This window comes from Sus scrofa, chromosome 9 (assembly GCF_000003025.6).
Source record: "Sus scrofa isolate TJ Tabasco breed Duroc chromosome 9, Sscrofa11.1, whole genome shotgun sequence".
NCBI classification, from domain to species: Eukaryota; Metazoa; Chordata; class Mammalia; order Artiodactyla; family Suidae; genus Sus; species Sus scrofa.
This window is the reverse complement of record NC_010451.4, coordinates 2,851,507-2,863,392: the sequence shown is the minus strand read 5'-3', so window position 1 is coordinate 2,863,392 and position 11,886 is coordinate 2,851,507. Positions and strand designations below refer to the sequence as shown.

The window sequence follows — 11,886 nt, the reverse complement described above, 5'->3', positions numbered from 1 at the left end:
GAAAAGACACAGAGGCATCAGATCTTGCCTTCGGTGGACTGCTCTCCTGCCTCTCTGGGCAGGGCCCGGCTGCAGCAAGTAGGGCTTCTCTTGCCAGAGGAGGTGGAAGGGAAGAACATAGTTCTTTTCTTCTGTGAACCCTGAGTTTTTCCTGCTTCTGCTCTTATGATACCTCCGTCCTACTCAGGTCAGAAAACGAATTTCTGAGTAAATTATCAGGTTGCCATTATCCTTGCAGAGGACAGGGATATGAAAATTTGGGCTGATTAGTCCAGTTAAGAGATAGCTATTGTCCTTAGTCTCCTTAACGTCATGTGTTTACATGGAAAGTGGACTCCTTTTTTCACTACTTTCTAACTGTGTGATCTTAGGTCCGTCATTTAATCTTTCAGGTTTTCATCTTACCACTTTTCATTGTGTTGATCAAATGAGATAATTCCAGTGCCTAACTTGACGTCGGGACTCAAAAAATCAATTCTCTCCATCTCTTCTTCCCACTTAAGCCCTGCAAAAGGATTTCCTAGTGTGAACGCCATCTCAGCCTCGTGCGGAGATGTAAAACAGATGGTGGAATCCAAGGAAGATTCCTCCCTCAAGCCAAGGGGAGAACCTCTTACACATTTCTAGAATTATGACTTTTCCTATAAGTGATGACATTGAGCACTTTACCACCCAGGATAGGTATCCACCAATGGAGATCTGGAAAAGTAAATGCAGAGAATTTGCAGTGGATGGGGATATAGGGTGGCCCCCATTGCAGAGAATCCTGAGGGATTTTCAGCATGGCCGGGTAGAGCCAAAGGGCAAGCAAGTCAGACGCTGAGCTCCGAAGAGTGGTCAGCCTGGAGGCGGGAAGAACGTAGTTAGGGAGGAGCTGCTGGTAATACTGCAGCAGTTGTGGACTTTGCTGGCTGAAGGGAAACCTGCCGCAGTAGGTGGCATATAGGTGTATTGACAGCATTGAAAAAGACTGCTAATCGCTAAAGGTACCCCTGGGGTTTGGAGTCATTTTTGATCCCACAAGATCCAGGATTTTGTGTTAATATATAGACTTGGAGTTGATGTAATTTGGGATACCACTTAGGAGAATATTTTTGAACCCTCAAACTGGTTAACCCATACATATCCAATTCAAGCAAATCCTCTTGATTCCACCATTGAAACATTCCCTGGGGAGAGAGCAAGATGGCAGAGTGGGAAGATGTGGGGCTCATCATCCCCAACAAACACATCCATGTGTGGAATAATTTTCACTGAAAACGAACTGGAAACTGGCAGAAGGACTTCTGTACAACCAAGCTGTAAGAAAGATACACACATAGTGGAGTAGGACAGGAAAAAAAAGCTGATGGGTTTGGGATCTCTGCTCCTGGGAGGGGTCTCAGAGGAAAAGTGAGAGCACACAGGTGGACACCAACCCTGGGGAGTGAGCAGGTCAAGGCACAGACTGGGCTTCCCAGTCCTGGGGTCCCTTCACTCTTGGCTGGTTGGAGAACCACTAGGACTGATAGAGAGCCTGGAGAAGCCTGACTGCCCTTGTGAGAGGTAGATGAGTACTGACTTGCGCCCGTGCAGCATGGGTAGAGGTCCGCCCTAGAGGCGCCTGGGTTTCCCATAACCGTTTCACTGAGTGCCCAGCTCAAATCGATTGAGCACTCCCCACTGCTCCCCCACAGCTCAGCACAGCAATAGGTGTAAGGTGGGCATGACTGGGAAAAAAGATGTGACCACGTGCATCTGAGCAGAGATGCAGATGTCTACACAGGCAGGGCATTGGACCTTAGGCACATGAGTCACCCTTGCTTCAGCACTCCCCCTTTGGAGCAGAGATCCTGATGTGGGGAGAGGGGACAGGGTCAGCATGAGCCTGACCCTCGGTGCTTCAGAAGCTGCAGCTTGGGATCAGACTCTGCCCATGAAAGGGTGGTGATGCCATTGAATAGGGAGGAAGTCCCCATCTCATACCCTGCACAGACTCTAGATCCTTCAATTCCAGCACCCCCCCCCCAACAAGGTGATAACTTCTATCTAACCCTGAGGAAAAACGCGACTGGTGTCCATGTCAAATGGACACCATTAATGTTTCCTTGTTTATGCCGATTTTGGGCAATGTTCTTATTTTTCTGGTTCCTTTCGGTATAAGGTTTGAGACTTTTTTTAGTTCTTGAGAAAAGCTAGTATTTTTCAAATTTTGCTGTTAGTACTCTTTTGTTGCATCTCATAGGTTTTGGTATATTGGATTTTCACTTTTATTTGCCTTCGTGTATTTTTTGATTTCTCCTTTGATTTCTTCATTGACTTAAGAGGTGTTCAGTGGCATGTTGTTCAGTCTCCACATATCTGTGGTTTTCTAGCTTTTTTCTAGTAATTGATGTCTAGTTTCATAGCATTGTGATCAGAAGAGGCCTGATATGATTTCCGTCTTAAATTTATTGAGACTTGTTTTGTGTCCCAACATATGGTTGATCTTTGCGAATGTGCAAAGACTTGATTGGTGATTTCCACTAACATTTAGGGTGATTACTGATGAATGTAGACTTAGTACTGCCATTTTATATATTTTTTTCTGGTTGCTCTATATCAGTTCTTTATCCCCAGGCTGCCTTAAAGATTGTTCCTGTGTCATTGGCTATTGACAGTTTTACTGTAATTTGTCTTGAGAAGGTCTTTTCGCATTGAGGTCATTGGTGTTCTCTGAGCATCATGGACTCATGCATCTAGTTCCTTCTGTAGATTTGAGAACTTACTCATTATTTATTTAAATGCAGACTTTGTTCCCTTCTCCCTCTCTTCTTCTATGGGACACCATTATCCTTATGATGCCCTTCCTAATACAATTAGATAGGTCTCATGGAATTTCTTCAGTTTTAAAATTTTAATTCTTGGAAGTTCCTGTTGTGGCTCAGTGGTAATGAGCCTGACTAGTATCCATGAGGATGTGGGTTAGATCCCTGGCCTCGCTCAGTGGTTTAAGTATCCAGTGCTGCTGTGAGCTGTGGTGTAGGTGGTAGACATGGCTCAGATCTGGCGTTGCTGTGGCTGTGGTGCATAGGCTGGCAGCTGTAGCTCTAATTCGACCCCTAGCCAGGGAACTTCCATACGCTGCAGGTGCGGCCCTAAAAAGGAGAAAATGGGGTTCCCGTCGTGGCTCAGCAGTTAATGAACCTGACTAGCATCCGTGAGGTCTCAGGTTCAATCCTGGCCTCCCTAAGTGGGTTAAGGATCCGGCGTTGCCGTGAGCTGTGGTATAGGTTGCAGATGTGGCTTGGATCTGGCATTGCTGTGGCTCCAGCATAGGCCGGCGGCGACAGCTCTGATTAGACCCTGGGTCTGGGAACCTCCATGTGCCACAGGTGTGACCCTACAAAGACTTAAAACAAAAAAGGAAGATAATTCTCTTTCCTCTTCTACTTTTATCATTTCTAGATGTCTATCTTTAATCTTGCTAATTCTCGCTTCTATTTTTAATGCTTTCTAACGTGTTCTTCATCAAACTTATTGAGTTCTTTGGTTCCAGGATTTCTGTTTGGTTGTTTCGCAGAGATTTTATCCCCTAAGTAAATTATTCCTTTCGTTCATTAACTTTACTCCTGAGCTCATCCAACTGCCTTTCTGAGTTTTCATGTAGTTCTTTGAGTTTTTTTATGACAGCTATTTGGAGTTCTCTGTCAGATCACGTTATTTTCTCTCTTTGTTTAGCTTCTGGAGAACTGTCCTCTTCTTTTTGCGATACTGTGATACCATGGCTTTTCGTGGTACTTGATGTGTTGTTTCCCTACTGGTGTATTTGAAGTCGCGAAGATCTTTTTTCTTCTTCTTCTTAGTTTAATGTATTTTAATGGCAAACTTACAGGAACAGCACAGAAGACAGACCACATTAAAAACATGTACTTGCAGGTAGGACAACTCAGAAATTTATAGTGAATGGATGGAATCTACTGCCTGATAAAAAAATGCTACAAACACCATTTAGTTGCAGTCAATAAGAAATTTACTTGTTTTGAGAAAATCTGAATCCTGGCATTGTCCAGAAGAACTTAACAAGTTTAATTATAATTGTTACAAAGTTGAACTGCTGAAACTTGTTCACTGAAACCTTCTGACTTGCATTAATACTTTACGTTCCTGCATTTAGATTAAAAACTTACACAGAAATGAAAGTGGAAAAACTACCAAAACCTGATTTCTGTCCCCTATTTTTCCACTTGCAGTCACATACCTAGGTGCCTTTTGACCCCACGGGGGCAGGGGAATCTAACCTTCAGAACTATCAATAACAAGAAGAAGAGAATTTTTTTTTTTTGTCTTTTTTGTTGTTGTTGTTGTTGTTGCTATTTCTTGGGCCGCTCCCACGGCATATGGAGGTTCCCAGGCTAGGGGTCCAATCGGAGCTGTAGCCACCGGCCTACGCCAGAGCCACAGCAACGTGGGATCCGAGCCGCGTCTGCAACCTACACCACAGCTCACGGCAACGCCGGATCGTTAACCCACTGAGCAAGGGCAGGGACCAAACCCGCAACCTCATGGTTCCTAGTCGGATTCGTTAACCACTGCGCCACGACGGGAACTCCAGAAATTTTTTTTTTTTAAAAAAAGGAATGAAATGTTTCCCATCATAGTGGATTCTTAAGCACCTTCTGTGCACATGCGGCCTGCTAGCTGGATGTCTTTTGGCATAATTGCTACACGTTTGGCATGGATAGCACACAGGTTGGTGTCGTGAAAAAGGCCAACCAGATGGGTCTCACTTGCTTCCTGCAAAGCACCAGTAGCTGCACTCAGGAAGCGCAGATCTGTTTTGAAGTCCTGAGCAATTTCCCTCACCACACACTGGAAGGGAAGCTTGCGAATCAGAAGTGCAGTGTACTTCTCATAATGTCTGATTTCACGGAGTGCCATGGTACCAGGCCTGTAACGATGATGTTTCTTCATCGCTCCAGTAGAGGGCGCACTCTAGCCAGTGGCTTTTGTAGCCAGTTGCTTCCTTGGTGCTTTACCAGGTGCTTTGCCACCGGACGATTTGCGGGCGGTCTGCCTTGTAGGAGACAAGGTACAGAGACCGCCTTACTTACACCACTTCTCTTTCGGCTGGAGCTCGGCAAGCTGGAGGTGGCTCTGGCGCTGGCGAGTGGCGGCGGCGTGGCGGCGGCTGCAAACACGGTTGAAGGACACCTGTCTTCTTTAGGCAGAACTTTTTTCACTTGATTGTAATAATTCAATAGATGAGTAACTGGAGCCTTGTATTTTTCAGAATTGTCTGGCTTCTCTTACCTGAACCACCTCTGATTCTACATGAGCATCGACATTTTCCAGCCTCCACCTCTGTCAGAGGTTTTACCCTGTGCCTTCATTATTGTTGCTTGTTGCTTATGCCTCTGAGGTTGCCGTGACTTGCGGCCGTCATCGTTACTGTTGTCGCTGGTGTTGCCACCTGGGACACTCGGATGGCAAGTATGTCTGCTTTGTTTAGACTCCTGTGGTTCATGGGCTCTGTCATAATGAGGAAAAGTAGGAGGAAGCTGGGGAAGTGGGTGTCTCTGCCATGTCCAGGTTGAGAGGTTTGTGCGCACCCCTACTGCAAGTGAAGGCCCAGAGTCTTGGGCACCTCCAGTGTTGTGGAGACAGGCTCTCAGGCTCAGCTGACCCTGCTGCCCACTTCCCTGTGGCTGTGGGCACCATCATGCCTGGGAACCTGGAGTTGCACGTGCTGCTTCCCTCCTGCTGCTTGGTTATCTGGGGCAATGAGCTGGGTTGCTATAGCTGGAGATCTGGGACTGCAAGCACCACCTCCACTGTTAACCTAACCTGCCTCCTCTATGCCTTTCAGTGCACCACATTTATTTATTTATTTATTTTATTTATTTATTTATTTATTCATGTCTTTTTAGGGATGGACCCAGGGCATATGGAAATTCCCAGGCTAGGTGTTCAGTCAGAGCTGTAGGTGCTGGCCTACGCCAGAGCCACAGCAACGTGGGATCCCAGCAGTGTCTGTGACCTATACCACAGTTCACAGCCGTGCCAGATCCGTAACCCACTGGGTGAGGCCAGGGATCGAACCTGCATCCTCATGAATGCTGGTTGGGTTCGCTAACTGCTGAGCCATGACGGGAACTCCCAGTGTACTACATTTAGATGTACAAATATTTGGATATGGACACATATTTGGTGCAGATATAAACTCTGTAGATGCAAACAGGTGGCAGGTGGCGACTCTCGGTCAGCTCTCATTTGAGGAGGTTTTCTGGAAGAGCTAAGTGGCGCATCTCCACAACCAGCACCGTCTCCTTCTCAGGCCATGTGGATTTACTTTTCCAAACATCTTTGGGGGCAGTTCTTCCTTGATGCTCGGGGTCTTCTCTTCCTGAGAAGGAACTCAGGAGAGGAGGGTTAGATGTGACCTCTAGCCGACACTACTTCAGCTGGTCCTTGGGATGTGACCTGAGGCAATCTCTCCCTTTTCTATCATGAATTCTAGATTTCCCTTGCCATAGCTATGGATCGGGCGTTTTGCAGTTCTCTAGAGGGTGGTGCTGATCAAGGCTCTGCAAGCAGGAAAAGCAAACACACACTTAGAACAGGTATCAGTTCCCATGTTGATGAAGAGTTGGACCTTGCGGGATGGAAGGTGTAAAATGAAACTGACTTGCCAACAAGTGTCCATTTGAACTTTTGAGGAATGGTGCCGTATTGGTGGCTCACCGTAGGTCTTTATTTGTTGAAAGTTGGACATTCATAGGCAGCAGTAGCCAGATTAGCTTTGGTAAGTGGAAGTTCCTGTAATTGAGTCCAGATATGGGCTACATATTTACTATTGTAACCATTTCATTTATGAGCCTATTATGCCGGGTCTTGGGGGGCTGATGAGGAAGAACAGATAACATGAACTAGTCAAGTCATTTTTTTTCTTTCTCTTTTTATCACAGTTGATTTACAATGTCTTGTCAATTTCTGCTGGATAGCAGAGTGACCCGGTTTTATATTTATATATATATATATATATATATATATATATATTCTTTTTCTCACATTGTCCTCCATTATGTTTCATCACACGTGACTGGATATAATTCCCTGTGCTGTACAGCAGGATCTCACTGCTTATCCACTCCAAATGCAAAAGTTTGCATTTGCTAACCCCAAACTCCCTATCCATCCCACTCCCTCTCCCTCCCCCTTGGCAACCACAAGTCTCTTCTCCAGGTCCATTAGTTTATTTTTTTTTTCCTGTAGATAGGTTCATTTGTGCCATATATTACATTCCAGATATGTGATATTATGTGGTATTTGTCTTTCTCTTCTGACTTACTTCACTTAGTATGAGAGTCTCTAGTTCTATCCACGTTGCTGCAAATGGCATTATTTTATTATTTTTATGGCTGAGTAGTATTCCATTGTGTATGTGTACCACATCTTCTGAATCCATCCATCTGTCCATGGGCATTCAGGTTGTTTCCATGTCTTGGTGATTGTGAATAGTGCTGCAGTGGGCCTAGTCGTTTTTCCAACCTGATTGTTCAATGTCTCTTCAGTGATGGGTGCTTTCTGATGGGCGTGTGCCATAAAGATCTTCGCTCTTTGTGCCCACTGCTGTATATCCATGCTCATGCTCTACCCAAAGCCTTCTTATTTCTGATCTCTCCGTCTATTTCTTTATAAGCCGTGGACTTGCCAGCATGGTTGCTGGTGCCTGTCTAGGAATCTGCCCAAATTCTCACTTCCCGATACTGCTCTGCATACAAGGTCAAGGACTAGGAACAACATTTGCATTTTTCTACAGGGAAGATTTTCCTTTCTCTACTGCTTTTCTAGGCTATTTACGAATATGGCGTTAATGCAGCTACCTTCAACTCTCTGGTTGTACTCAGTCTCAAGCTGATTTGCCATCAATGAAGCTTAAGCTTTTCATTCTTCTTTTAGCTGTTTGTATGTGAACCCCCATAAAGCTAAAGATGTGAGTTGGGAGAATGGTGCAACTCATTGTAGGCGATGTGGGTTCAGGCTCCCCACCCATGATTACTAGTGTCCTCTGTTCCTGAACAAATTTGATCTTGGATATACCAGTTGCATCTTTCCATGGATTGCTGCTGGGTCTTTCTGACAGTATGCCTTGATGGGCCCAATGTGGCAGTTTCAGTCATATGATCTCTTTGTGCCTCATGGTCAAGCGTGCCGTAACTATCAGGGACCAGTGGCAGAGGGGAGCTGTTCCTCAGAACGCATGTCATTCTCTGGTGCAGATGACACAGCCTTACTCCAGAACTACTGCACTATGACTTTCCTGTTGGGGCTTACCATAAACAGAGCATAAACAAAACTTTTCTAAGATGAGCCATACGAAATGTTTGAGACTTAGTCAACCATACATTCTTTTTCTTTCAACTACTTAACCCTGCTTTTGTGGTGTGAAAACATCTCTATACAATATTCAAATGAATGAGCATGGCTGTAGATTTATACATGTTTTTGTTCAAAAATGATGGCATATCAGTTCAGCCCATGGGCCATGGTTTTCTCATCCCTGCCATGAACTCCACAGTGGATCTTCTATCAAAATTGAAGCCCCGTAGGTTCTGCCGACTCCTGTAGCTCAGCAGTTGGTCGACGTGCATCGCAGCCTGAGCAAGTTGGAGACTCCTTTCCTCCCCTGGACCTGTTCACAGATGTCAGACTTCCTTGTCATCCGACATATGGGTCAGCAGAGTATTCCTTGATGTGGAATGTGTTGCTTCCAGAACTTAAGGAGGCCTACCAGGTGCTGTGCTTTATTTTTTACTGTAGTTAAAATGCAAGATGCAGTTCTTTGTCTTTTACTTTGGAGGGGCTAGCGTGACCATTGGAGACCTAAAATCTTTTGTTATGGCAAGTCCCTGAACTTGTGTAGGTGTGTCTCCTACTCTCTGAATCGTGTGTCTTAAGAAGGCCACCAGCTTCTATCCGCCTCTTGCACTTCCTAGTCAGTTGACATGATGTCCTCAGGTAACTGATCCGTGTGATGTTCTGTGGGGTGGTCCCCTTTCTTTAGGATCATCATCATCATCAACATCATTATTTTTAGGAATACACCCGCGGCATATGGAGACTCCCAGGCTAGGGGTCGAATCTGAGCTACAGCTGCCAGCCTACACCACAGCCGTAGTAATGCCAGATCTGAGCTGCTTCTGCAACCTCCACAGCAGCTCATGGCAACGCGGGATCCTTAACCCCCTGAGCGAGGCCAGGGGTCAAACCCGCAACCTCGTGGTTCCCAGTCGGATTCATTTCTGCTGCGCCACAACAGGAACTCCCTTAGGTTTATTTTTTAAAAAAGGAAGAGAAAGCGCTGCTGTCCAAAACGGTAAATAAATTTCTTTGTCCATGAATGGGAAGTGTTTCTAGTAGTCTCTCACCACGACGTGGAAGCGAATGCATTTGTCTAGTCAGTGGCAAGTACGTTGTGCCTTAGGTCTTAGCGCTAGCGGTATTACCTGGCCAGTACTGAACCTGCAGTAGGGGTACCATTGGTTGAACGTGCAGCCACTTACAAGAATTTTTTAGGATCCACCTGTTACTCCAGAAGCCAGACTGGTGAATTAAATGGAGATGTGATGGGGATGACTATCGGTTTAGGTCTTTAATGTTATTATTCGTCTTTACCACCCCCTGCACTGAGATTTTTTTAAAAAAAGATTTATTAAGGAGTTCCCACGGTGGCTCAGTGGTTAACGAATTCGACTAGGAAGCATGAAGTTGTGGGTTCCATCCCTGCCCTTTCTCAGTGGGTTAAGGATCCGGTGTTGCCGTGAGCTGTGGTGTAGGTTGCAGACGCAGCTCGGATCCGGCGTTGCTGTGGCTCTGGTGTATGCCGGTGGCTCTAGCTCCGATTGGACCACTAGTCTGGGAACTCCCTATGCCGCAGGAGTGGCCCTAGAAAAGGCAAAAAGACAGAGAAAAAAAAATATTGAAATGTCAGGGTGGAGGGCAAATTTGCGGGCTTCTGTTTAGTTTTTCTCATTATTATAGCACTTACCACACAGGACAGGGACTCCATGTAGTGTTTAGTCTAATTGCCAAGTTTGTCATTCCTTGATTATACATTCTGGGAATGGGGACAGACCACTCTGCTGACTGAATGTGTGCCTGGCTTAGCTAGGACCCCGATTATTACCTAGCCCCCAATTATGAAAAATGATACTTTGTTTCTCTAGGTGTCAATATCAACTGAGAACTCTGTTTCAAAGTACTTCCGAAAATGTCTGGGACCTCTCCTTCCCCCAGTGTATGTTTATCTGAATTAGTATCTCTAGGTCCCTTAGGGACAGTTAAAGTGTGTATTTGGTGCAGTGCTGAGGGATCCTTAAACCTTGGGACTCAAGTTGTCTTCTTAGTCAGTGGTTTTGAGAATGGCTGTAGTGAGTTACCGAGAAGGGTAGAAGTAGACTGGAATGGTAATTCAGGGCCATATCACATCACGTCATGACCCATGGAGCCTTGATGACTCTTGTGATGACTTTGACCTTCACGCTGGATAAAAAATGAAGCTAAAGTAGTGTATTGAACAAAGGAATGGAATGATCTGGCTTAATTTTTTTTTTTTTTTTTTTGTCGTTGTATTCCTGCTCCCATGGCACATGGAAGTTCCAGTTAGGGTCAGCTGCCAGCCTACACCACAGCTATAGCAACGCTGGATCCGAGCCATGTCTGTGACCTACACAGCAGCTCATGGCAATGCCAGTGTCTTATCCACTGAGCGAGACAAGGGATCCACCTGCATTCTCATGGATGCTAATCAGGTTCATTACCATGAGCCACAATGGGAACTCCTGATCTAACTTACATTTTGAGAAAGCTTTCCAACTGCTATGATAGGCGTGATGTAGCTCAGCGCCTGCAGTCGAGTGGTGGTAAATGGTTGGATTTTGGATGTATTTTGACAGTACATTCCACAGGATTTCCCAATGAGTGAGTGGATGAGAAGAACTATGGGTGATTTAGGTTTTTTTTGGTTTTTGTTTTTGTTTTTTTTTGCCCAGGGGATTGAAGTAATGGATTTACCTTTAACTGAGAAGAGGAAGAGCAGGGTTTGGGTGAGAGAATATTTAGAATTCAGTTTGGGGCATATTAAGCTTGGGATGTCTTTAAGACATGTGAGTGGAGAAGATGAGTAGGCAGGTGTTTGGTACTTGGTGAGAGGTGTGGTGTGACACATGTATTAGGAATCCTTGATAGGTAGGTGGTATTTAATGTAGTGTGAGGGTGACCCTGAGAGAGAGAAAGAGAGAGAGAGACAGAGACAGACAGAGACAGACAGACAGAGATAGATAGAGGGGGAGAGAGAGAGAGAGAGAGTGAGAGAGAGTGAGTGCCAGGGCCAGCTCAGCAGGATGGGGCTGAAGAACGGGTGCTGTGGAACTTAAGGAAAAATAGTGAACATAAAACAAGACACAGAGACATTTATCTTAAGTAAAGGTGGGAGCCGGGGGACTCAAGGTCTCCAGGACCAAGAGCGCTCTCAAGAATCCACACTGCTTTTATTGTGCTCTTTAGATGAGATCAAGTGAGGAGTGGCTATGGGTGGATGATACAGGGTTTATTTACTATTATACAAGTTCTTTTACTATTTAAAAAGCCACTTAGGTGGTAAAAGGTTAAGCTCTTACTCTGACCTCTAGGCACATAACTGTTCTTAAGCTTAAGTCACTTATGCCTTTAGGTCTTTGTTCTTAAGCTTAAGTCATTTACCAGCACTGTGACTGTTTTTCCAAGCAGGAAGAAGGGATAAAGTAAGACAAGAAGATGGGGTAAAGTAAAGAAGGAGAAGATGGAGTTTTCAAGGAAACATATCTTGCCACAAGAGGGAGAGAGGAGAGAGGGACTTAATATAGAGGGAAGCCCAAAGATTAAGTC

The 11,886-nt window shown here is 45.2% G+C and overlaps 1 pseudogene; it reads right to left on the bottom strand.

Annotated features, from left to right (window-relative positions):
* Nucleotides 4,601-5,404, bottom strand: LOC110262321 (annotated as a pseudogene).